Here is a 24,803-nt window from a genome sequence, read left to right on the forward strand (position 1 = left end):
TAACCATCGGATGTAACTGAGGCTCAGAAAAATGTTTTATCAGAGGGCAAGTTGAGAGGACTCCAAGTGCCAGATTTCCACGGAAAGAGCCTCTCACTGCAGCTGGAAGGTTGGATACTTCAAATTGGCATAGTTTCCTGTCCAGCGTCCTCTCACGTCCCGAACGCTCCCAAACGCTCAAAAGCCTCGCCCTCACCGGGTAGATCTCTGGCTCCCAGGTAAAGCCAAATCCTGAGTATGCTAGTGCTAGGATCACAGAGAAAGGACAGGGACAGAGAGCTGCTGTCTTGGTAAAGGCCTGAAACGGCTAATTCCTAAGAGGGTCTGCACTTTCAGTTATGACTGAATGTGAGTGGGGAAGATGAAGATTTTCTGTACCCAGCATACCTTGCGATGTGCTTAGGCAAATGAGGAGAGAGCCCCACCAATCCCTTGCCACTCCGCTGAAAGCTCCTCCTCTGCATAAAGAGAGCACTTTCACAAGGGAGCAGAGTGGCGCAGCGGAAGCGTGCTGGGCCCATAACCCAGAGGTCGATGGATCGAAACCATCCTCTGCTAATATTGCTTGATTTTTCTTCCTAGGACTAATCTGTCATTTCCACCCTGCCAGCAAGGAAAAGCGCAGGCTTGTGCTAGCTATGTGAGAAAAGACTTCTCAACTATCTGTCTCTGCTGTAAATCAAGAGAGTGATCGTCAAAGGATCAACCCTATACTTTGAAAGTAAAGATACCCAATTAGAAGCATAAATGACAGGTGGGACCTTCACACGTTTTTCGGGGCATGCTTTGAATTTCATTCTTCCCTTTTTGTTCTACTTTTATCAATCTTCTATGCATTTCATGGAATTTACTCCCTTTCTCTTCGCTGCTTTGCTTCCGATGCTGCCCATATGCTCATTTCCACTATTTGTACTGCTGCTTTCCATTTCTTCTCTTCTGCACAGCTTTGTCCTTGGTTTCAATCCCCAGTTCTTTACCCTCTGCAAGACAATTTCTACTGCTTTTCATGTTGGAATCCACACCAAATGCACCATTGGAACGGGTGCAAGATTGCCACTGCACTTGGCGTTGTAACATCTGGAACCTAGAGGACACACTTCAGAGGGCGTTGGTGGTATAGTGGTGAGCATAGCTGCCTTCCAAGCAGTTGACCCGGGTTCGATTCCCGGCCAACGCAGTGCAAATATTTATATATTCTCCAAGCAGGATATATTTTAATGCAACATGTCACAAAACTGAAATATCAGAAACAGAATAATCAGCCGTTATATAAAAAAATAAACAAACACGTAGGTAGACATCTCGATCGCCTCATCTGCTACATTCATTGTCCCAATATATGCTATTTTCCATAAAGCACTCAGCACTCACATGTGCTGATAATAAATATTTTGCTGGGGGCAGGCAATGAAAGGGCTGAGCCCCGACCAGACATTATAACCCCAGCATCCCTATTTTAAAAAGCATTTATAGGCGATATCTAGCCTCTGAAAATAATAGGCAAGATCCACCGATAAATCTGGCAAAAGTCCCCAAGATTTTGTGCATACTTGTGCTCTCACCTGAATGCAGCGCCACCTTGTAACCATCGGATGTAACTGCGGCTCAGAAAAATGTTTTATCAGAGGGCAAGTTGAGAGGACTCCAAGTGCCAGATTTCCACGGAAAGAGCCTCTCACTGCAGCTGGAAGGTTGGATACTTCAAATTGGCATAGTTTCCTGTCCAGCGTCCTCTCACGTCCCGAACGCTCCCAAACGCTCAAAAGCCTCGCCCTCACCGGGTAGATCTCTGGCTCCCAGGTAAAGCCAAATCCTGAGTATGCTAGTGCTAGGATCACAGAGAAAGGACAGGGACAGAGAGCTGCTGTCTTGGTAAAGGCCTGAAACGGCTAATTCCTAAGAGGGTCTGCACTTTCAGTTATGACTGAATGTGAGTGGGGAAGATGAAGATTTTCTGTACCCAGCATACCTTGCGATGTGCTTAGGCAAATGAGGAGAGAGCCCCACCAATCCCTTGCCACTCCGCTGAAAGCTCCTCCTCTGCATAAAGAGAGCACTTTCACAAGGGAGCAGAGTGGCGCAGCGGAAGCGTGCTGGGCCCATAACCCAGAGGTCGATGGATCGAAACCATCCTCTGCTAATATTGCTTGATTTTTCTTCCTAGGACTAATCTGTCATTTCCACCCTGCCAGCAAGGAAAAGCGCAGGCTTGTGCTAGCTATGTGAGAAAAGACTTCTCAACTATCTGTCTCTGCTGTAAATCAAGAGAGTGATCGTCAAAGGATCAACCCTATACTTTGAAAGTAAAGATACCCAATTAGAAGCATAAATGACAGGTGGGACCTTCACACGTTTTTCGGGGCATGCTTTGAATTTCATTCTTCCCTTTTTGTTCTGCTTTTATCAATCTCCTATGCATTTCATGGAATTTACTCCCTTTCTCTTCGCTGCTTTGCTTCCGATGCTGCCCATATGCTCATTTCCACTATTTGTACTGCTGCTTTCCATTTCTTCTCTTCTGCACAGCTTTGTCCTTGGTTTCAATCCCCAGTTCTTTACCCTCTGCAAGACAATTTCTACTGCTTTTCATGTTGGAATCCACACCAAATGCACCATTGGAACGGGTGCAAGATTGCCACTGCACTCGGCGTTGTAACATCTGGAACCTAGAGGACACACATCAGAGGGCGTTGGTGGTATAGTGGTGAGCATAGCTGCCTTCCAAGCAGTTGACCCGGGTTCGATTCCCGGCCAACGCAGTGCAAATATTTATATATTCTCCAAGCAGGATATATTTTAATGCAACATGTCACAAAACTGAAATATCAGAAACAGAATAATCAGCCGTTATATAAAAAAATAAACAAACACGTAGGTAGACATCTCGTTCGCCTCATCTGCTACATTCATTGTCCCAATATATGCTATTTTCCATAAAGCACTCAGCACTCACATGTGCTGATAATAAATATTTTGCTGGGGGCAGGCAATGAAAGGGCTGAGCCCCGACCAGACATTATAACCCCAGCATCCCTATTTTAAAAAGCATTTATAGGCGATATCTAGCCTCTGAAAATAATAGGCAAGATCCACCGATAAATCTGGCAAAAGTCCCCAAGATTTTGTGCATACTTGTGCTCTCACCTGAATGCAGCGCCACCTTGTAACCATCGGATGTAACTGAGGCTCAGAAAAATGTTTTATCAGAGGGCAAGTTGAGAGGACTCCAAGTGCCAGATTTCCACGGAAAGAGCCTCTCACTGCAGCTGGAAGGTTGGATACTTCAAATTGGCATAGTTTCCTGTCCAGCGTCCTCTCACGTCCCGAACGCTCCCAAACGCTCAAAAGCCTCGCCCTCACCGGGTAGATCTCTGGCTCCCAGGTAAAGCCAAATCCTGAGTATGCTAGTGCTAGGATCACAGAGAAAGGACAGGGACAGAGAGCTGCTGTCTTGGTAAAGGCCTGAAACGGCTAATTCCTAAGAGGGTCTGCACTTTCAGTTATGACTGAATGTGAGTGGGGAAGATGAAGATTTTCTGTACCCAGCATACCTTGCGATGTGCTTAGGCAAATGAGGAGAGAGCCCCACCAATCCCTTGCCACTCCGCTGAAAGCTCCTCCTCTGCATAAAGAGAGCACTTTCACAAGGGAGCAGAGTGGCGCAGCGGAAGCGTGCTGGGCCCATAACCCAGAGGTCGATGGATCGAAACCATCCTCTGCTAATATTGCTTGATTTTTCTTCCCAGGACTAATCTGTCATTTCCACCCTGCCAGCAAGGAAAAGCGCAGGCTTGTGCTAGCTATGTGAGAAAAGACTTCTCAACTATCTGTCTCTGCTGTAAATCAAGAGAGTGATCGTCAAAGGATCAACCCTATACTTTGAAAGTAAAGATACCCAATTAGAAGCATAAATGACAGGTGGGACCTTCACACGTTTTTCGGGGCATGCTTTGAATTTCATTCTTCCCTTTTTGTTCTACTTTTATCAATCTTCTATGCATTTCATGGAATTTACTCCCTTTCTCTTCGCTGCTTTGCTTCCGATGCTGCCCATATGCTCATTTCCACTATTTGTACTGCTGCTTTCCATTTCTTCTCTTCTGCACAGCTTTGTCCTTGGTTTCAATCCCCAGTTCTTTACCCTCTGCAAGACAATTTCTACTGCTTTTCATGTTGGAATCCACACCAAATGCACCATTGGAACGGGTGCAAGATTGCCACTGCACTTGGCGTTGTAACATCTGGAACCTAGAGGACACACTTCAGAGGGCGTTGGTGGTATAGTGGTGAGCATAGCTGCCTTCCAAGCAGTTGACCCGGGTTCGATTCCCGGCCAACGCAGTGCAAATATTTATATATTCTCCAAGCAGGATATATTTTAATGCAACATGTCACAAAACTGAAATATCAGAAACAGAATAATCAGCCGTTATATAAAAAAATAAACAAACACGTAGGTAGACATCTCGATCGCCTCATCTGCTACATTCATTGTCCCAATATATGCTATTTTCCATAAAGCACTCAGCACTCACATGTGCTGATAATAAATATTTTGCTGGGGGCAGGCAATGAAAGGGCTGAGCCCCGACCAGACATTATAACCCCAGCATCCCTATTTTAAAAAGCATTTATAGGCGATATCTAGCCTCTGAAAATAATAGGCAAGATCCACCGATAAATCTGGCAAAAGTCCCCAAGATTTTGTGCATACTTGTGCTCTCACCTGAATGCAGCGCCACCTTGTAACCATCGGATGTAACTGCGGCTCAGAAAAATGTTTTATCAGAGGGCAAGTTGAGAGGACTCCAAGTGCCAGATTTCCACGGAAAGAGCCTCTCACTGCAGCTGGAAGGTTGGATACTTCAAATTGGCATAGTTTCCTGTCCAGCGTCCTCTCACGTCCCGAACGCTCCCAAACACTCAAAAGCCTCGCCCTCACCGGGTAGATCTCTGGCTCCCAGGTAAAGCCAAATCCTGAGTATGCTAGTGCTAGGATCACAGAGAAAGGACAGGGACAGAGAGCTGCTGTCTTGGTAAAGGCCTGAAACGGCTAATTCCTAAGAGGGTCTGCACTTTCAGTTATGACTGAATGTGAGTGGGGAAGATGAAGATTTTCTGTACCCAGCATACCTTGCGATGTGCTTAGGCAAATGAGGAGAGAGCCCCACCAATCCCTTGCCACTCCGCTGAAAGCTCCTCCTCTGCATAAAGAGAGCACTTTCACAAGGGAGCAGAGTGGCGCAGCGGAAGCGTGCTGGGCCCATAACCCAGAGGTCGATGGATCGAAACCATCCTCTGCTAATATTGCTTGATTTTTCTTCCTAGGACTAATCTGTCATTTCCACCCTGCCAGCAAGGAAAAGCGCAGGCTTGTGCTAGCTATGTGAGAAAAGACTTCTCAACTATCTGTCTCTGCTGTAAATCAAGAGAGTGATCGTCAAAGGATCAACCCTATACTTTGAAAGTAAAGATACCCAATTAGAAGCATAAATGACAGGTGGGACCTTCACACGTTTTTCGGGGCATGCTTTGAATTTCATTCTTCCCTTTTTGTTCTGCTTTTATCAATCTCCTATGCATTTCATGGAATTTACTCCCTTTCTCTTCGCTGCTTTGCTTCCGATGCTGCCCATATGCTCATTTCCACTATTTGTACTGCTGCTTTCCATTTCTTCTCTTCTGCACAGCTTTGTCCTTGGTTTCAATCCCCAGTTCTTTACCCTCTGCAAGACTATTTCTACTGCTTTTCATGTTGGAATCCACACCAAATGCACCATTGGAACGGGTGCAAGATTGCCACTGCACTCGGCGTTGTAACATCTGGAACCTAGAGGACACACATCAGAGGGCGTTGGTGGTATAGTGGTGAGCATAGCTGCCTTCCAAGCAGTTGACCCGGGTTCGATTCCCGGCCAACGCAGTGCAAATATTTATATATTCTCCAAGCAGGATATATTTTAATGCAACATGTCACAAAACTGAAATATCAGAAACAGAATAATCAGCCGTTATATAAAAAAATAAACAAACACGTAGGTAGACATCTCGATCGCCTCATCTGCTACATTCATTGTCCCAATATATGCTATTTTCCATAAAGCACTCAGCACTCACATGTGCTGATAATAAATATTTTGCTGGGGGCAGGCAATGAAAGGGCTGAGCCCCGACCAGACATTATAACCCCAGCATCCATATTTTAAAAAGCATTTATAGGCGATATCTAGCCTCTGAAAATAATAGGCAAGATCCACCGATAAATCTGGCAAAAGTCCCCAAGATTTTGTGCATACTTGTGCTCTCACCTGAATGCAGCGCCACCTTGTAACCATCGGATGTAACTGCGGCTCAGAAAAATGTTTTATCAGAGGGCAAGTTGAGAGGACTCCAAGTGCCAGATTTCCACGGAAAAAGACTCTCACTGCAGCAGGAAGGTTGGATACTTCAAATTGGCATAGTTTCCTGTCCAGCGTCCTCAACGCTCCCAAACGCTCAAAAGCCTCAGCCCTCACCGGGTAGATCTCTGGCTCCCAGGTAAAGCCAAATCCTGAGTATGCTAGTGCTAGGATCACAGAGAAAGGACAGGGACAGAGAGCTGCTGTCTTGGTAAAGGCCTGAAACGGCTAATTCCTAAGAGGGTCTGCACTTTCAGTTATGACTGAATGTGAGTGGGGAAGATGAAGATTTTCTGTACCCAGCATACCTTGCGATGTGCTTAGGCAAATGAGGAGAGAGCCCCACCAATCCCTTGCCACTCCGCTGAAAGCTCCTCCTCTGCATAAAGAGAGCACTTTCACAAGGGAGCAGAGTGGCGCAGCGGAAGCGTGCTGGGCCCATAACCCAGAGGTCGATGGATCGAAACCATCCTCTGCTAATATTGCTTGATTTTTCTTCCTAGGACTAATCTGTCATTTCCACCCTGCCAGCAAGGAAAAGCGCAGGCTTGTGCTAGCTATGTGAGAAAAGACTTCTCAACTATCTGTCTCTGCTGTAAATCAAGAGAGTGATCGTCAAAGGATCAACCCTATACTTTGAAAGTAAAGATACCCAATTAGAAGCATAAATGACAGGTGGGACCTTCACACGTTTTTCGGGGCATGCTTTGAATTTCATTCTTCCCTTTTTGTTCTGCTTTTATCAATCTCCTATGCATTTCATGGAATTTACTCCCTTTCTCTTCGCTGCTTTGCTTCCGATGCTGCCCATATGCTCATTTCCACTATTTGTACTGCTGCTTTCCATTTCTTCTCTTCTGCACAGCTTTGTCCTTGGTTTCAATCCCCAGTTCTTTACCCTCTGCAAGACTATTTCTACTGCTTTTCATGTTGGAATCCACACCAAATGCACCATTGGAACGGGTGCAAGATTGCCACTGCACTCGGCGTTGTAACATCTGGAACCTAGAGGACACACATCAGAGGGCGTTGGTGGTATAGTGGTGAGCATAGCTGCCTTCCAAGCATTTGACCCGGGTTCGATTCCCGGCCAACGCAGTGCAAATATTTATATATTCTCCAAGCAGGATATATTTTAATGCAACATGTCACAAAACTGAAATATCAGAAACAGAATAATCAGCCGTTATATAAAAAAATAAACAAACACGTAGGTAGACATCTCGATCGCCTCATCTGCTACATTCATTGTCCCAATATATGCTATTTTCCATAAAGCACTCAGCACTCACATGTGCTGATAATAAATATTTTGCTGGGGGCAGGCAATGAAAGGGCTGAGCCCCGACCAGACATTATAACCCCAGCATCCCTATTTTAAAAAGCATTTATAGGCGATATCTAGCCTCTGAAAATAATAGGCAAGATCCACCGATAAATCTGGCAAAAGTCCCCAAGATTTTGTGCATACTTGTGCTCTCACCTGAATGCAGCGCCACCTTGTAACCATCGGATGTAACTGCGGCTCAGAAAAATGTTTTATCAGAGGGCAAGTTGAGAGGACTCCAAGTGCCAGATTTCCACGGAAAGAGCCTCTCACTGCAGCTGGAAGGTTGGATACTTCAAATTGGCATAGTTTCCTGTCCAGCGTCCTCAACGCTCCCAAACGCTCAAAAGCCTCAGCCCTCACCGGGTAGATCTCTGGCTCCCAGGTAAAGCCAAATCCTGAGTATGCTAGTGCTAGGATCACAGAGAAAGGACAGGGACAGAGAGCTGCTGTCTTGGTAAAGGCCTGAAACGGCTAATTCCTAAGAGGGTCTGCACTTTCAGTTATGACTGAATGTGAGTGGGGAAGATGAAGATTTTCTGTACCCAGCATACCTTGCGATGTGCTTAGGCAAATGAGGAGAGAGCCCCACCAATCCCTTGCCACTCCGCTGAAAGCTCCTCCTCTGCATAAAGAGAGCACTTTCACAAGGGAGCAGAGTGGCGCAGCGGAAGCGTGCTGGGCCCATAACCCAGAGGTCGATGGATCGAAACCATCCTCTGCTAATATTGCTTGATTTTTCTTCCTAGGACTAATCTGTCATTTCCACCCTGCCAGCAAGGAAAAGCGCAGGCTTGTGCTAGCTATGTGAGAAAAGACTTCTCAACTATCTGTCTCTGCTGTAAATCAAGAGAGTGATCGTCAAAGGATCAACCCTATACTTTGAAAGTAAAGATACCCAATTAGAAGCATAAATGACAGGTGGGACCTTCACACGTTTTTCGGGGCATGCTTTGAATTTCATTCTTCCCTTTTTGTTCTGCTTTTATCAATCTCCTATGCATTTCATGGAATTTACTCCCTTTCTCTTCGCTGCTTTGCTTCCGATGCTGCCCATATGCTCATTTCCACTATTTGTACTGCTGCTTTCCATTTCTTCTCTTCTGCACAGCTTTGTCCTTGGTTTCAATCCCCAGTTCTTTACCCTCTGCAAGACAATTTCTACTGCTTTTCATGTTGGAATCCACACCAAATGCACCATTGGAACGGGTGCAAGATTGCCACTGCACTCGGCGTTGTAACATCTGGAACCTAGAGGACACACATCAGAGGGCGTTGGTGGTATAGTGGTGAGCATAGCTGCCTTCCAAGCAGTTGACCCGGGTTCGATTCCCGGACAACGCAGGGCAAATATTTATATATTCTCCAAGCAGGATATATTTTAATGCAACATGTCACAAAACTGAAATATCAGAAACAGAATAATCAGCCGTTATATAAAAAAATAAACAAACACGTAGGTAGACATCTCGATCGCCTCATCTGCTACATTCATTGTCCCAATATATGCTATTTTCCATAAAGCACTCAGCACTCACATGTGCTGATAATAAATATTTTGCTGGGGGCAGGCAATGAAAGGGCTGAGCCCCGACCAGACATTATAACCCCAGCATCCCTATTTTAAAAAGCATTTATAGGCGATATCTAGCCTCTGAAAATAATAGGCAAGATCCACCGATAAATCTGGCAAAAGTCCCCAAGATTTTGTGCATACTTGTGCTCTCACCTGAATGCAGCGCCACCTTGTAACCATCGGATGTAACTGCGGCTCAGAAAAATGTTTTATCAGAGGGCAAGTTGAGAGGACTCCAAGTGCCAGATTTCCACGGAAAGAGCCTCTCACTGCAGCTGGAAGGTTGGATACTTCAAATTGGCATAGTTTCCTGTCCAGCGTCCTCTCACGTCCCGAACGCTCCCAAACGCTCAAAAGCCTCACACCGGGCAAGCCCTCACCGGGTAGATCTCTGGCTCCCAGGTAAAGCCAAATCCTGAGTATGCTAGTGCTAGGATCACAGAGAAAGGACAGGGACAGAGAGCTGCTGTCTTGGTAAAGGCCTGAAACGGCTAATTCCTAAGAGGGTCTGCACTTTCAGTTATGACTGAATGTGAGTGGGGAAGATGAAGATTTTCTGTACCCAGCATACCTTGCGATGTGCTTAGGCAAATGAGGAGAGAGCCCCACCAATCCCTTGCCACTCCGCTGAAAGCTCCTCCTCTGCATAAAGAGAGCACTTTCACAAGGGAGCAGAGTGGCGCAGCGTAAGCGTGCTGGGCCCATAACCCAGAGGTCGATGGATCGAAACCATCCTCTGCTAATATTGCTTGATTTTTCTTCCTAGGACTAATCTGTCATTTCCACCCTGCCAGCAAGGAAAAGCGCAGGCTTGTGCTAGCTATGTGAGAAAAGACTTCTCAACTATCTGTCTCTGCTGTAAATCAAGAGAGTGATCGTCAAAGGATCAACCCTATACTTTGAAAGTAAAGATACCCAATTAGAAGCATAAATGACAGGTGGGACCTTCACACGTTTTTCGGGGCATGCTTTGAATTTCATTCTTCCCTTTTTGTTCTGCTTTTATCAATCTCCTATGCATTTCATGGAATTTACTCCCTTTCTCTTCGCTGCTTTGCTTCCGATGCTGCCCATATGCTCATTTCCACTATTTGTACTGCTGCTTTCCATTTCTTCTCTTCTGCACAGCTTTGTCCTTGGTTTCAATCCCCAGTTCTTTACCCTCTGCAAGACAATTTCTACTGCTTTTCATGTTGGAATCCACACCAAATGCACCATTGGAACGGGTGCAAGATTGCCACTGCACTTGGCGTTGTAACATCTGGAACCTAGAGGACACACTTCAGAGGGCGTTGGTGGTATAGTGGTGAGCATAGCTGCCTTCCAAGCAGTTGACTCGGGTTCGATTCCCGGCCAACGCAGTGCAAATATTTATATATTCTCCAAGCAGGATATATTTTAATGCAACATGTCACAAAACTGAAATATCAGAAACAGAATAATCAGCCGTTATATAAAAAAATAAACAAACACGTAGGTAGACATCTCGATCGCCTCATCTGCTACATTCATTGTCCCAATATATGCTATTTTCCATAAAGCACTCAGCACTCACATGTGCTGATAATAAATATTTTGCTGGGGGCAGGCAATGAAAGGGCTGAGCCCCGACCAGACATTATAACCCCAGCATCCCTATTTTAAAAAGCATTTATAGGCGATATCTAGCCTCTGAAAATAATAGGCAAGATCCACCGATAAATCTGGCAAAAGTCCCCAAGATTTTGTGCATACTTGTGCTCTCACCTGAACGCAGCGCCACCTTGTAACCATCGGATGTAACTGCGGCTCAGAAAAATGTTTTATCAGAGGGCAAGTTGAGAGGACTCCAAGTGCCAGATTTCCACGGAAAGAGCCTCTCACTGCAGCTGGAAGGTTGGATACTTCAAATTGGCATAGTTTCCTGTCCAGCGTCCTCTCACGTCCCGAACGCTCCCAAACGCTCAAAAGCCTCGCCCTCACCGGGTAGATCTCTGGCTCCCAGGTAAAGCCAAATCCTGAGTATGCTAGTGCTAGGATCACAGAGAAAGGACAGGGACAGAGAGCTGCTGTCTTGGTAAAGGCCTGAAACGGCTAATTCCTAAGAGGGTCTGCACTTTCAGTTATGACTGAATGTGAGTGGGGAAGATGAAGATTTTCTGTACCCAGCATACCTTGCGATGTGCTTAGGCAAATGAGGAGAGAGCCCCACCAATCCCTTGCCACTCCGCTGAAAGCTCCTCCTCTGCATAAAGAGAGCACTTTCACAAGGGAGCAGAGTGGCGCAGCGGAAGCGTGCTGGGCCCATAACCCAGAGGTCGATGGATCGAAACCATCCTCTGCTAATATTGCTTGATTTTTCTTCCTAGGACTAATCTGTCATTTCCACCCTGCCAGCAAGGAAAAGCGCAGGCTTGTGCTAGCTATGTGAGAAAAGACTTCTCAACTATCTGTCTCTGCTGTAAATCAAGAGAGTGATCGTCAAAGGATCAACCCTATACTTTGAAAGTAAAGATACCCAATTAGAAGCATAAATGACAGGTGGGACCTTCACACGTTTTTCGGGGCATGCTTTGAATTTCATTCTTCCCTTTTTGTTCTGCTTTTATCAATCTCCTATGCATTTCATGGAATTTACTCCCTTTCTCTTCGCTGCTTTGCTTCCGATGCTGCCCATATGCTCATTTCCACTATTTGTACTGCTGCTTTCCATTTCTTCTCTTCTGCACAGCTTTGTCCTTGGTTTCAATCCCCAGTTCTTTACCCTCTGCAAGACAATTTCTACTGCTTTTCATGTTGGAATCCACACCAAATGCACCATTGGAACGGGTGCAAGATTGCCACTGCACTCGGCGTTGTAACATCTGGAACGTAGAGGACACACATCAGAGGGCGTTGGTGGTATAGTGGTGAGCATAGCTGCCTTCCAAGCAGTTGACCCGGGTTCGATTCCCGGCCAACGCAGTGCAAATATTTATATATTCTCCAAGCAGGATATATTTTAATGCAACATGTCACAAAACTGAAATATCAGAAACAGAATAATCAGCCGTTATATAAAAAAATAAACAAACACGTAGGTAGACATCTCGATCGCCTCATCTGCTACATTCATTGTCCCAATATATGCTATTTTCCATAAAGCACTCAGCACTCACATGTGCTGATAATAAATATTTTGCTGGGGGCAGGCAATGAAAGGGCTGAGCCCCGACCAGACATTATAACCCCAGCATCCCTATTTTAAAAAGCATTTATAGGCGATATCTAGCCTCTGAAAATAATAGGCAAGATCCACCGATAAATCTGGCAAAAGTCCCCAAGATTTTGTGCATACTTGTGCTCTCACCTGAATGCAGCGCCACCTTGTAACCATCGGATGTAACTGCGGCTCAGAAAAATGTTTTATCAGAGGGCAAGTTGAGAGGACTCCAAGTGCCAGATTTCCACGGAAAGAGCCTCTCACTGCAGCAGGAAGGTTGGATACTTCAAATTGGCATAGTTTCCTGTCCAGCGTCCTCTCACGTCCCGAACGCTCCCAAACGCTCAAAAGCCTCACACCGGGCAAGCCCTCACCGGGTAGATCTCTGGCTCCCAGGTAAAGCCAAATCCTGAGTATGCTAGTGCTAGGATCACAGAGAAAGGACAGGGACAGAGAGCTGCTGTCTTGGTAAAGGCCTGAAACGGCTAATTCCTAAGAGGGTCTGCACTTTCAGTTATGACTGAATGTGAGTGGGGAAGATGAAGATTTTCTGTACCCAGCATACCTTGCGATGTGCTTAGGCAAATGAGGAGAGAGCCCCACCAATCCCTTGCCACTCCGCTGAAAGCTCCTCCTCTGCATAAAGAGAGCACTTTCACAAGGGAGCAGAGTGGCGCAGCGGAAGCGTGCTGGGCCCATAACCCAGAGGTCGATGGATCGAAACCATCCTCTGCTAATATTGCTTGATTTTTCTTCCTAGGACTAATCTGTCATTTCCACCCTGCCAGCAAGGAAAAGCGCAGGCTTGTGCTAGCTATGTGAGAAAAGACTTCTCAACTATCTGTCTCTGCTGTAAATCAAGAGAGTGATCGTCAAAGGATCAACCCTATACTTTGAAAGTAAAGATACCCAATTAGAAGCATAAATGACAGGTGGGACCTTCACACGTTTTTCGGGGCATGCTTTGAATTTCATTCTTCCCTTTTTGTTCTGCTTTTATCAATCTTCTATGCATTTCATGGAATTTACTCCCTTTCTCTTCGCTGCTTTGCTTCCGATGCTGCCCATATGCTCATTTCCACTATTTGTACTGCTGCTTTCCATTTCTTCTCTTCTGCACAGCTTTGTCCTTGGTTTCAATCCCCAGTTCTTTACCCTCTGCAAGACAATTTCTACTGCTTTTCATGTTGAAATCCACACCAAATGCACCATTGGAACGGGTGCAAGATTGCCACTGCACTTGGCGTTGTAACATCTGGAACCTAGAGGACACACTTCAGAGGGCGTTGGTGGTATAGTGGTGAGCATAGCTGCCTTCCAAGCAGTTGACCCGGGTTCGATTCCCGGCCAACGCAGTGCAAATATTTATATATTCTCCAAGCAGGATATATTTTAATGCAACATGTCACAAAACTGAAATATCAGAAACAGAATAATCAGCCGTTATATAAAAAAATAAACAAACACGTAGGTAGACATCTCGATCGCCTCATCTGCTACATTCATTGTCCCAATATATGCTATTTTCCATAAAGCACTCAGCACTCACATGTGCTGATAATAAATATTTTGCTGGGGGCAGGCAATGAAAGGGCTGAGCCCCGACCAGACATTATAACCCCAGCATCCCTATTTTAAAAAGCATTTATAGGCGATATCTAGCCTCTGAAAATAATAGGCAAGATCCACCGATAAATCTGGCAAAAGTCCCCAAGATTTTGTGCATACTTGTGCTCTCACCTGAACGCAGCGCCACCTTGTAACCATCGGATGTAACTGCGGCTCAGAAAAATGTTTTATCAGAGGGCAAGTTGAGAGGACTCCAAGTGCCAGATTTCCACGGAAAGAGCCTCTCACTGCAGCTGGAAGGTTGGATACTTCAAATTGGCATAGTTTCCTGTCCAGCGTCCTCTCACGTCCCGAACGCTCCCAAACGCTCAAAAGCCTCGCCCTCACCGGGTAGATCTCTGGCTCCCAGGTAAAGCCAAATCCTGAGTATGCTAGTGCTAGGATCACAGAGAAAGGACAGGGACAGAGAGCTGCTGTCTTGGTAAAGGCCTGAAACGGCTAATTCCTAAGAGGGTCTGCACTTTCAGTTATGACTGAATGTGAGTGGGGAAGATGAAGATTTTCTGTACCCAGCATACCTTGCGATGTGCTTAGGCAAATGAGGAGAGAGCCCCACCAATCCCTTGCCACTCCGCTGAAAGCTCCTCCTCTGCATAAAGAGAGCACTTTCACAAGGGAGCAGAGTGGCGCAGCGGAAGCGTGCTGGGCCCATAACCCAGAGGTCGATGGATCGAAACCATCCTCTGCTAATATTGCTTGATTTTTCTTCCTAGGACTAATCTGTCATTTCCACCCTGCCAGCAAGGAAAAGCGCAGGCTTGTGCTAGCTATGTGAGAAAAGACTTCTCAACTATCTGTCTCTGCTGTAAATCAAGAGAGTGATCGTCAAAGGATCAACCCTATACTTTGAAAGTAAAGATACCCAATTAGAAGCATAAATGACAGGTGGGACCTTCACACGTTTTTCGGGGCATGCTTTGAATTTCATTCTTCCCTTTTTGTTCTGCTTTTATCAATCTCCTATGCATTTCATGGAATTTACTCCCTTTCTCTTCGCTGCTTTGCTTCCGATGCTGCCCATATGCTCATTTCCACTATTTGTACTGCTGCTTTCCATTTCTTCTCTTCTGCACAGCTTTGTCCTTGGTTTCAATCCCCAGTTCTTTACCCTCTGCAAGACTATTTCTACTGCTTTTCATGTTGGAATCCACACCAAATGCACCATTGGAACGGGTGCAAGATTGCCACTGCACTCGGCGTTGTAACATCTGGAACCTAGAGGACACACATCAGAGGGCGTTGGTGGTATAGTGGTGAGCATAGCTGCCTTCCAAGCAGTTGACCCGGGTTCGATTCCCGGCCAATGCAGTGCAAATATTTATATATTCTCCAAGCAGGATATATTTTAATGCAACATGTCACAAAACTGAAATATCAGAAACAGAATAATCAGCCGTTATATAAAAAAATAAACAAACACGTAGGTAGACATCTCGATCGCCTCATCTGCTACATTCATTGTCCCAATATATGCTATTTTCCATAAAGCACTCAGCACTCACATGTGCTGATAATAAATATTTTGCTGGGGGCAGGCAATGAAAGGGCTGAGCCCCGACCAGACTTTATAACCCCAGCATCCCTATTTTAAAAAGCATTTATAGGTGATATCTAGCCTCTGAAAATAATAGGCAAGATCCACCGATAAATCTGGCAAAAGTCCCCAAGATTTTGTGCATACTTGTGCTCTCACCTGAATGCAGCGCCACCTTGTAACCATCGGATGTAACTGCGGCTCAGAAAAATGTTTTATCAGAGGGCAAGTTGAGAGGACTCCAAGTGCCAGATTTCCACGGAAAGAGCCTCTCACTGCAGCTGGAAGGTTGGATACTTCAAATTGGCATAGTTTCCTGTCCAGCGTCCTGAACGCTCCCAAACGCTCAAAAGCCTCGCCCTCACCGGGTAGATCTCTGGCTCCCAGGTAAAGCCAAATCCTGAGTATGCTAGTGCTAGGATCACAGAGAAAGGACAGGGACAGAGAGCTGCTGTCTTGGTAAAGGCCTGAAACGGCTAATTCCTAAGAGGGTCTGCACTTTCAGTTATGACTGAATGTGAGTGGGGAAGATGAAGATTTTCTGTACCCAGCATACCTTGCGATGTGCTTAGGCAAATGAGGAGAGAGCCCCACCAATCCCTTGCCACTCCGCTGAAAGCTCCTCCTCTGCATAAAGAGAGCACTTTCACAAGGGAGCAGAGTGGCGCAGCGGAAGCGTGCTGGGCCCATAACCCAGAGGTCGATGGATCGAAACCATCCTCTGCTAATATTGCTTGATTTTTCTTCCTAGGACTAATCTGTCATTTCCACCCTGCCAGCAAGGAAAAGCGCAGGCTTGTGCTAGCTATGTGAGAAAAGACTTCTCAACTATCTGTCTCTGCTGTAAATCAAGAGAGTGATCGTCAAAGGATCAACCCTATACTTTGAAAGTAAAGATACCCAATTAGAAGCATAAATGACAGGTGGGACCTTCACACGTTTTTCGGGGCATGCTTTGAATTTCATTCTTCCCTTTTTGTTCTGCTTTTATCAATCTTCTATGCATTTCATGGAATTTACTCCCTTTCTCTTCGCTGCTTTGCTTCCGATGCTGCCCATATGCTCATTTCCACTATTTGTACTGCTGCTTTCCATTTCTTCTCTTCTGCACAGCTTTGTCCTTGGTTTCAATCCCCAGTTCTTTACCCTCTGCAAGACAATTTCTACTGCTTTTCATGTTGGAATCCACACCAAATGCACCATTGGAACGGGTGCAAGATTGCCACTGCACTTGGCGTTGTAACATCTGGAACCTAGAGGACACACTTCAGAGGGCGTTGGTGGTATAGTGGTGAGCATAGCTGCCTTCCAAGCAGTTGACCCGGGTTCGATTCCCGGCCAACGCAGTGCAAATATTTATATATTTTCCAAGCAGGATATATTTTAATGCAACATGTCACAAAACTGAAATATCAGAAACAGAATAATCAGCCGTTATATAAAAAAATAAACAAACACGTAGGTAGACATCTCGATCGCCTCATCTGCTACATTCATTGTCCCAATATATGCTATTTTCCATAAAGCACTCAGCACTCACATGTGCTGATAATAAATATTTTGCTGGGGGCAGGCAATGAAAGGGCTGAGCCCCGACCAGACATTATAACCCCAGCATCCCTATTTTAAAAAGCATTTATAGGCGATATCTAGCCTCTGAAAATAATAGGCAAGATCCACCGATAAATCTGGCAAAAGTCCCCAAGATTTTGTGCATACTTGTGCTCTCACCTGAACGCAGCGCCACCTTGTAACCATCGGATGTAACTGCGGCTCAGAAAAATGTTTTATCAGAGGGCAAGTTGAGAGGACTCCAAGTGCCAGATTTCCACGGAAAGAGCCTCTCACTGCAGCTGGAAGGTTGGATACTTCAAATTGGCATAGTTTCCTGTCCAGCGTCCTCTCACGTCCCGAACGCTCCCAAACGCTCAAAAGCCTCGCCCTCACCGGGTAGATCTCTGGCTCCCAGGTAAAGCCAAATCCTGAGTATGCTAGTGCTAGGATCACAGAGAAAGGACAGGGACAGAGAGCTGCTGTCTTGGTAAAGGCCTGAAACGGCTAATTCCTAAGAGGGTCTGCACTTTCAGTTATGACTGAATGTGAGTGGGGAAGATGAAGATTTTCTGTACCCAGCATACCTTGCGATGTGCTTAGGCAAATGAGGAGAGAGCCCCACCAATCCCTTGCCACTCCGCTGAAAGGTCCTCCTCTGCATAAAGAGAGCACTTTCACAAGGGAGCAGAGTGGCGCAGCGGAAGCGTGCTGGGCCCATAACCCAGAGGTCGATGGATCGAAACCATCCTCTGCTAATATTGCTTGATTTTTCTTCCTAGGACTAATCTGTCATTTCCACCCTGCCAGCAAGGAAAAGCGCAGGCTTGTGCTAGCTATGTGAGAAAAGACTTCTCAACTATCTGTCTCTGCTGTAAATCAAGAGAGTGATCGTCAAAGGATCAACCCTATACTTTGAAAGTAAAGATACCCAATTAGAAGCATAAATGACAGGTGGGACCTTCACACGTTTTTCGGGGCATGCTTTGAATTTCATTCTTCCCTTTTTGTTCTGCTTTTATCAATCTCCTATGCATTTCATGGAATTTACTCCCTTTCTCTTCGCTGCTTTGCTTCCGATGCTGCCCATATGCTCATTTCCACTATTTGTACTGCTGCTTTCCATTTCTTCTCTTCTGCACAGCTTTGTCCTTGGTTTCAATCCCCAGTTCTTTACCCTCTGCAAGACAATTTCTACTGCTTTTCATGTTGGAATCCACACCAAATGCACCATTGGAACGGGTGCAAGATTGCCACTGCACTTGGCGTTGTAACATCTGGAACGTAGAGGACACACATCAGAGGGCGTTGGTGGTATAGTGGTGAGCATAGCTGCCTTCCAAGCAGTTGACCCGGGTTCGATTCCCGGCCAACGCAGTGCAAATATTTATATATTCTCCAAGCAGGATATATTTTAATGCAACATGTCACAAAACTGAAATATCAGAAACAGAATAATCAGCCGTTATATAAAAAAATAAACAAACACGTAGGTAGACATCTCGATCGCCTCATCTGCTACATTCATTGTCCCAATATATGCTATTTTCCATAAAGCACTCAGCACTCACATGTGCTGATAATAAATATTTTGCTGGGGGCAGGCAATGAAAGGGCTGAGCCCCGACCAGACATTATAACCCCAGCATCCCTATTTTAAAAAGCATTTATAGGCGATATCTAGCCTCTGAAAATAATAGGCAAGATCCACCGATAAATCTGGCAAAAGTCCCCAAGATTTTGTGCATACTTGTGCTCTCACCTGAATGCAGCGCCACCTTGTAACCATCGGATGTAACTGCGGCTCAGAAAAATGTTTTATCAGAGGGCAAGTTGAGAGGACTCCAAGTGCCAGATTTCCACGGAAAGAGACTCTCACTGCAGCAGGAAGGTTGGATACTTCAAATTGGCATAGTTTCCTGTCCAGCGTCCTCAACGCTCCCAAACGCTCAAAAGCCTCACACCGGGTAGATCTCTGGCTCCCAGGTAAAGCCAAATCCTGAGTATGCTAGTGCTAGGATCACAGAGAAAGGACAGGGACAGAGAGCTGCTGTCTTGGTAAAGGCCTGAAACGGCTAATTCCTAAGAGGGTCTGCACTTTCAGTTATGACTGAATGTGAGTGGGGAAGATGAAGATTTTCTGTACCCAGCATACCTTGCGATGTGCTTAGGCAAATGAGGAGAGAGCCCCACCAATCCCTTGCCACTCCGCTGAAAGCTCCTCCTCTGCATAAAGAGAGCACTTTCACAAGGGAGCAGAGTGGCGCAGCGGAAGCGTGCTGGGCCCATAACCCAGAGGTCGATGGATCGAAACCATCCTCTGCTAATATTGCTTGATTTTTCTTCCTAGGACTAATCTGTCATTTCCACCCTGCCAGCAAGGAAAAGCGCAGGCTTGTGCTAGCTATGTGAGAAAAGACTTCTCAACTATCTGTCTCTGCTGTAAATCAAGAGAGTGATCGTCAAAGGATCAACCCTATACTTTGAAAGTAAAGATACCCAATTAGAAGCATAAATGACAGGTGGGACCTTCACACGTTTTTCGGGGCATGCTTTGAATTTCATTCTTCCCTTTTTGTTCTGCTTTTATCAATCTCCTATGCATTTCATGGAATTTACTCCCTTTCTCTTCGCTGCTTTGCTTCCGATGCTGCCCATATGCTCATTTCCACTATTTGTACTGCTGCTTTCCATTTCTTCTCTTCTGCACAGCTTTGTCCTTGGTTTCAATCCCCAGTTCTTTACCCTCTGCCAGACAATTTCTACTGCTTTTCATGTTGGAATCCACACCAAATGCACCATTGGAACGGGTGCAAGATTGCCACTGCACTCGGCGTTGTAACATCTGGAACGTAGAGGACACACATCAGAGGGCGTTGGTGGTATAGTGGTGAGCATAGCTGCCTTCCAAGCAGTTGACCCGGGTTCGACTCCCGGCCAACGCAGTGCAAATATTTATATATTCTCCAAGCAGGATATATTTTAATGCAACATGTCACAAAACTGAAATATCAGAAACAGAATAATCAGCCGTTATATAAAAAAATAAACAAACACGTAGGTAGACATCTCGATCGCCTCATCTGCTACATTCATTGTCCCAATATATGCTATTTTCCATAAAGCACTCAGCACTCACATGTGCTGATAATAAATATTTTGCTGGGGGCAGGCAATGAAAGGGCTGAGCCCCGACCAGACATTATAACCCCAGCATCCCTATTTCAAAAAGCATTTATAGGCGATATCTAGCCTCTGAAAATAATAGGCAAGATCCACCGATAAATCTGGCAAAAGTCCCCAAGATTTTGTGCATACTTGTGCTCTCACCTGAATGCAGCGCCACCTTGTAACCATCGGATGTAACTGAGGCTCAGAAAAATGTTTTATCAGAGGGCAAGTTGAGAGGACTCCGAATGCCAGATTTCCACGGAAAGAGCCTCTCACTGCAGCTGGAAGGTTGGATACTTCAAATTGGCATAGTTTCCTGTCCAGCGTCCTCTCACGTCCCGAACGCTCCCAAACGCTCAAAAGCCTCGCCCTCACCGGGTAGATCTCTGGCTCCCAGGTAAAGCCAAATCCTGAGTATGCTAGTGCTAGGATCACAGAGAAAGGACAGGGACAGAGAGCTGCTGTCTTGGTAAAGGCCTGAAACGGCTAATTCCTAAGAGGGTCTGCACTTTCAGTTATGACTGAATGTGAGTGGGGAAGATGAAGATTTTCTGTACCCAGCATACCTTGCGATGTGCTTAGGCAAATGAGGAGAGAGCCCCACCAATCCCTTGCCACTCCGCTGAAAGCTCCTCCTCTGCATAAAGAGAGCACTTTCACAAGGGAGCAGAGTGGCGCAGCGTAAGCGTGCTGGGCCCATAACCCAGAGGTCGATGGATCGAAACCATCCTCTGCTAATATTGCTTGATTTTTCTTCCTAGGACTAATCTGTCATTTCCACCCTGCCAGCAAGGAAAAGCGCAGGCTTGTGCTAGCTATGTGAGAAAAGACTTCTCAACTATCTGTCTCTGCTGTAAATCAAGAGAGTGATCGTCAAAGGATCAACCCTATACTTTGAAAGTAAAGATACCCAATTAAAAGCATAAATGACAGGTGGGACCTTCACACGTTTTTCGGGGCATGCTTTGAATTTCATTCTTCCCTTTTTGTTCTGCTTTTATCAATCTCCTATGCATTTCATGGAATTTACTCCCTTTCTCTTCGCTGCTTTGCTTCCGATGCTGCCCATATGCTCATTTCCACTATTTGTACTGCTGCTTTCCATTTCTTCTCTTCTGCACAGCTTTGTCCTTGGTTTCAATCCCCAGTTCTTTACCCTCTGCCAGACAATTTCTACTGCTTTTCATGTTGGAATCCACACCAAATGCACCATTGGAACGGGTGCAAGATTGCCACTGCACTCGGCGTTGTAACATCTGGAACGTAGAGGACACACATCAGAGGGCGTTGGTGGTATAGTGGTGAGCATAGCTGCCTTCCAAGCAGTTGACCAGGGTTCGATTCCCGGCCAACGCAGTGCAAATATTCATATATTCTCCAAGCAGGATATATTTTAATGCAACATGTCACAAAACTGAAATATCAGAAACAGAATAATCAGCCGTTATATAAAAAAATAAACAAACACGTAGGTAGACATCTCGATCGCCTCATCTGCTACATTCATTGTCCCAATATATGCTATTTTCCATAAAGCACTCAGCACTCACATGTGCTGATAATAAATATTTTGCTGGGGGCAGGCAATGAAAGGGCTGAGCCCCGACCAGACATTATAACCCCAGCATCCCTATTTTAAAAAGCATTTATAGGCGATATCTAGCCTCTGAAAATAATAGGCAAGATCCACCGATAAATCTGGCAAAAGTCCCCAAGATTTTGTGCATACTTGTGCTCTCACCTGAATGCAGCGCCACCTTGTAACCATCGGATGTAACTGAGGCTCAGAAAAATGTTTTATCAGAGGGCAAGTTGAGAGGACTCCGAATGCCAGATTTCCACGGAAAGAGCCTCTCACTGCAGCTGGAAGGTTGGATACTTCAAATTGGCATAGTTTCCTGTCCAGCGTCCTCTCACGTCCCGAACGCTCCCAAACGCTCAAAAGCCTCGCCCTCACCGGGTAGATCTCTGGCTCCCAGGTAAAGCCAAATCCTGAGTATGCTAGTGCTAGGATCACAGAGAAAGGACAGGGACAGAGAGCTGCTGTCTTGGTAAAGGCCTGAAACGGCTAATTCCTAAGAGGGTCTGCACTTTCAGTTATGACTGAATGTGAGTGGGGAAGATGAAGATTTTCTGTACCCAGCATACCTTGCGATGTGCTTAGGCAAATGAGGAGAGAGCCCCACCAATCCCTTGCCACTCCGCTGAAAGCTCCTCCTCTGCATAAAGAGAGCACTTTCACAAGGGAGCAGAGTGGCGCAGCGTAAGCGTGCTGGGCCCATAACCCAGAGGTCGATGGATCGAAACCATCCTCTGCTAATATTGCTTGATTTTTCTTCCTAGGACTAATCTGTCATTTCCACCCTGCCAGCCAGGAAAAGCGCAGGCTTGTGCTAGCTATGTGAGAAAAGACTTCTCAACTATCTGTCTCTGCTGTAAATCAAGAGAGTGATCGTCAAAGGATCAACCCTATACTTTGAAAGTAAAGATACCCAATTAGAAGCATAAATGACAGGTGGGACCTTCACACGTTTTTCGGGGCATGCTTTGAATTTCATTCTTCCCTTTTTGTTCTGCTTTTATCAATCTCCTATGCATTTCATGGAATTTACTCCCTTTCTCTTCGCTGCTTTGCTTCCGATGCTGCCCATATGCTCATTTCCACTATTTGTACTGCTGCTTTCCATTTCTTCTCTTCTGCACAGCTTTGTCCTTGGTTTCAATCCCCAGTTCTTTACCCTCTGCAAGACTATTTCTACTGCTTTTCATGTTGGAATCCACACCAAATGCACCATTGGAACGGGTGCAAGATTGCCACTGCACTCGGCGTTGTAACATCTGGAACCTAGAGGACACACATCAGAGGGCGTTGGTGGTATAGTGGTGAGCATAGCTGCCTTCCAAGCAGTTGACCCGGGTTCGATTCCCGGCCAACGTAGTGCAAATATTTATATATTCTCCAAGCAGGATATATTTTAATGCAACATGTCACAAAACTGAAATATCAGAAACAGAATAATCAGCCGTTATATAAAAAAATAAACAAACACGTAGGTAGACATCTCGATCGCCTCATCTGCTACATTCATTGTCCCAATATATGCTATTTTCCATAAAGCACTCAGCACTCACATGTGCTGATAATAAATATTTTGCTGGGGGCAGGCAATGAAAGGGCTGAGCCCCGACCAGACATTATAACCCCAGCATCCCTATTTTAAAAAGCATTTATAGGCGATATCTAGCCTCTGAAAATAATAGGCAAGATCCACCGATAAATCTGGCAAAAGTCCCCAAGATTTTGTGCATACTTGTGCTCTCACCTGAATGCAGCGCCACCTTGTAACCATCGGATGTAACTGCGGCTCAGAAAAATGTTTTATCAGAGGGCAAGTTGAGAGGACTCCAAGTGCCAGATTTCCACGGAAAGAGCCTCTCACTGCAGCTGGAAGGTTGGATACTTCAAATTGGCATAGTTTCCTGTCCAGCGTCCTCTCACGTCCCGAACGCTCCCAAACGCTCACACCGGGCAAGCCCTCACCGGGTAGATCTCTGGCTTCCAGGTAAAGCCAAATCCTGAGTATGCTAGTGCTAGGATCACAGAGAAAGGACAGGGACAGAGAGCTGCTGTCTTGGTAAAGGCCTGAAACGGCTACTTCCTAAGAGGGTCTGCACTTTCAGTTATGACTGAATGTGAGTGGGGAAGATGAAGATTTTCTGTACCCAGCATACCTTGCGATGTGCTTAGGCAAATGAGGAGAGAGCCCCACCAATCCCTTGCCACTCCGCTGAAAGCTCCTCCTCTGCATAAAGAGAGCACTTTCACAAGGGAGCAGAGTGGCGCAGCGGAAGCGTGCTGGGCCCATAACCCAGAGGTCGATGGATCGAAACCATCCTCTGCTAATATTGCTTGATTTTTCTTCCTAGGACTAATCTGTCATTTCCACCCTGCCAGCAAGGAAAAGCGCAGGCTTGTGCTAGCTATGTGAGAAAAGACTTCTCAACTATCTGTCTCTGCTGTAAATCAAGAGAGTGATCGTCAAAGGATCAACCCTATACTTTGAAAGTAAAGATACCCAATTAGAAGCATAAATGACAGGTGGGACCTTCACACGTTTTTCGGGGCATGCTTTGAATTTCATTCTTCCCTTTTTGTTCTGCTTTTATCAATCTTCTATGCATTTCATGGAATTTACTCCCTTTCTCTTCGCTGCTTTGCTTCCGATGCTGCCCATATGCTCATTTCCACTATTTGTACTGCTGCTTTCCATTTCTTCTCTTCTGCACAGCTTTGTCCTTGGTTTCAATCCCCAGTTCTTTACCCTCTGCAAGACAATTTCTACTGCTTTTCATGTTGGAATCCACACCAAATGCACCATTGGAACGGGTGCAAGATTGCCACTGCACTTGGCGTTGTAACATCTGGAACCTAGAGG

At 45.6% G+C, this 24,803-nt stretch overlaps 12 non-coding genes across 12 annotated transcripts; all 12 read left to right on the plus strand.

The window, feature by feature from the left end:
* The first annotated feature begins 1,105 nt into the window (after positions 1 to 1,105).
* TRNAG-UCC (transfer RNA glycine (anticodon UCC)) lies at positions 1,106 to 1,177 on the plus strand. Its single transcript has one exon. It is a non-coding gene; the product is annotated as a tRNA-Gly (tRNA).
* A 1,510-nt stretch (positions 1,178 to 2,687) lies between these two features.
* TRNAG-UCC (transfer RNA glycine (anticodon UCC)) lies at positions 2,688 to 2,759 on the plus strand. Its single transcript has one exon. It is a non-coding gene; the product is annotated as a tRNA-Gly (tRNA).
* A 1,510-nt stretch (positions 2,760 to 4,269) lies between these two features.
* TRNAG-UCC (transfer RNA glycine (anticodon UCC)) lies at positions 4,270 to 4,341 on the plus strand. The gene has a single exon. It is a non-coding gene; the product is annotated as a tRNA-Gly (tRNA).
* A 1,510-nt stretch (positions 4,342 to 5,851) lies between these two features.
* TRNAG-UCC (transfer RNA glycine (anticodon UCC)) lies at positions 5,852 to 5,923 on the plus strand. The gene has a single exon. It is a non-coding gene; the product is annotated as a tRNA-Gly (tRNA).
* Positions 5,924 to 7,424: 1,501 nt separating this feature from the next.
* TRNAG-UCC (transfer RNA glycine (anticodon UCC)) lies at positions 7,425 to 7,496 on the plus strand. The gene has a single exon. It is a non-coding gene; the product is annotated as a tRNA-Gly (tRNA).
* Positions 7,497 to 12,172: 4,676 nt separating this feature from the next.
* Positions 12,173 to 12,244, plus strand: TRNAG-UCC (transfer RNA glycine (anticodon UCC)). The gene has a single exon. It is a non-coding gene; the product is annotated as a tRNA-Gly (tRNA).
* Positions 12,245 to 13,765: 1,521 nt separating this feature from the next.
* TRNAG-UCC (transfer RNA glycine (anticodon UCC)) lies at positions 13,766 to 13,837 on the plus strand. The gene has a single exon. It is a non-coding gene; the product is annotated as a tRNA-Gly (tRNA).
* Positions 13,838 to 15,347: 1,510 nt separating this feature from the next.
* Positions 15,348 to 15,419, plus strand: TRNAG-UCC (transfer RNA glycine (anticodon UCC)). Its single transcript has one exon. It is a non-coding gene; the product is annotated as a tRNA-Gly (tRNA).
* A 1,500-nt stretch (positions 15,420 to 16,919) lies between these two features.
* TRNAG-UCC (transfer RNA glycine (anticodon UCC)) lies at positions 16,920 to 16,991 on the plus strand. Its single transcript has one exon. It is a non-coding gene; the product is annotated as a tRNA-Gly (tRNA).
* Positions 16,992 to 18,501: 1,510 nt separating this feature from the next.
* Positions 18,502 to 18,573, plus strand: TRNAG-UCC (transfer RNA glycine (anticodon UCC)). The gene has a single exon. It is a non-coding gene; the product is annotated as a tRNA-Gly (tRNA).
* Positions 18,574 to 20,069: 1,496 nt separating this feature from the next.
* On the plus strand, positions 20,070 to 20,141 carry TRNAG-UCC (transfer RNA glycine (anticodon UCC)). Its single transcript has one exon. It is a non-coding gene; the product is annotated as a tRNA-Gly (tRNA).
* A 3,092-nt stretch (positions 20,142 to 23,233) lies between these two features.
* TRNAG-UCC (transfer RNA glycine (anticodon UCC)) lies at positions 23,234 to 23,305 on the plus strand. The gene has a single exon. It is a non-coding gene; the product is annotated as a tRNA-Gly (tRNA).
* The last annotated feature ends 1,498 nt before the right edge of the window (positions 23,306 to 24,803 follow it).

The sequence above is a fragment of the Triturus cristatus genome, chromosome 11 (genome assembly GCF_964204655.1).
Source record: "Triturus cristatus chromosome 11, aTriCri1.1, whole genome shotgun sequence".
NCBI classification, from domain to species: Eukaryota; Metazoa; Chordata; class Amphibia; order Caudata; family Salamandridae; genus Triturus; species Triturus cristatus.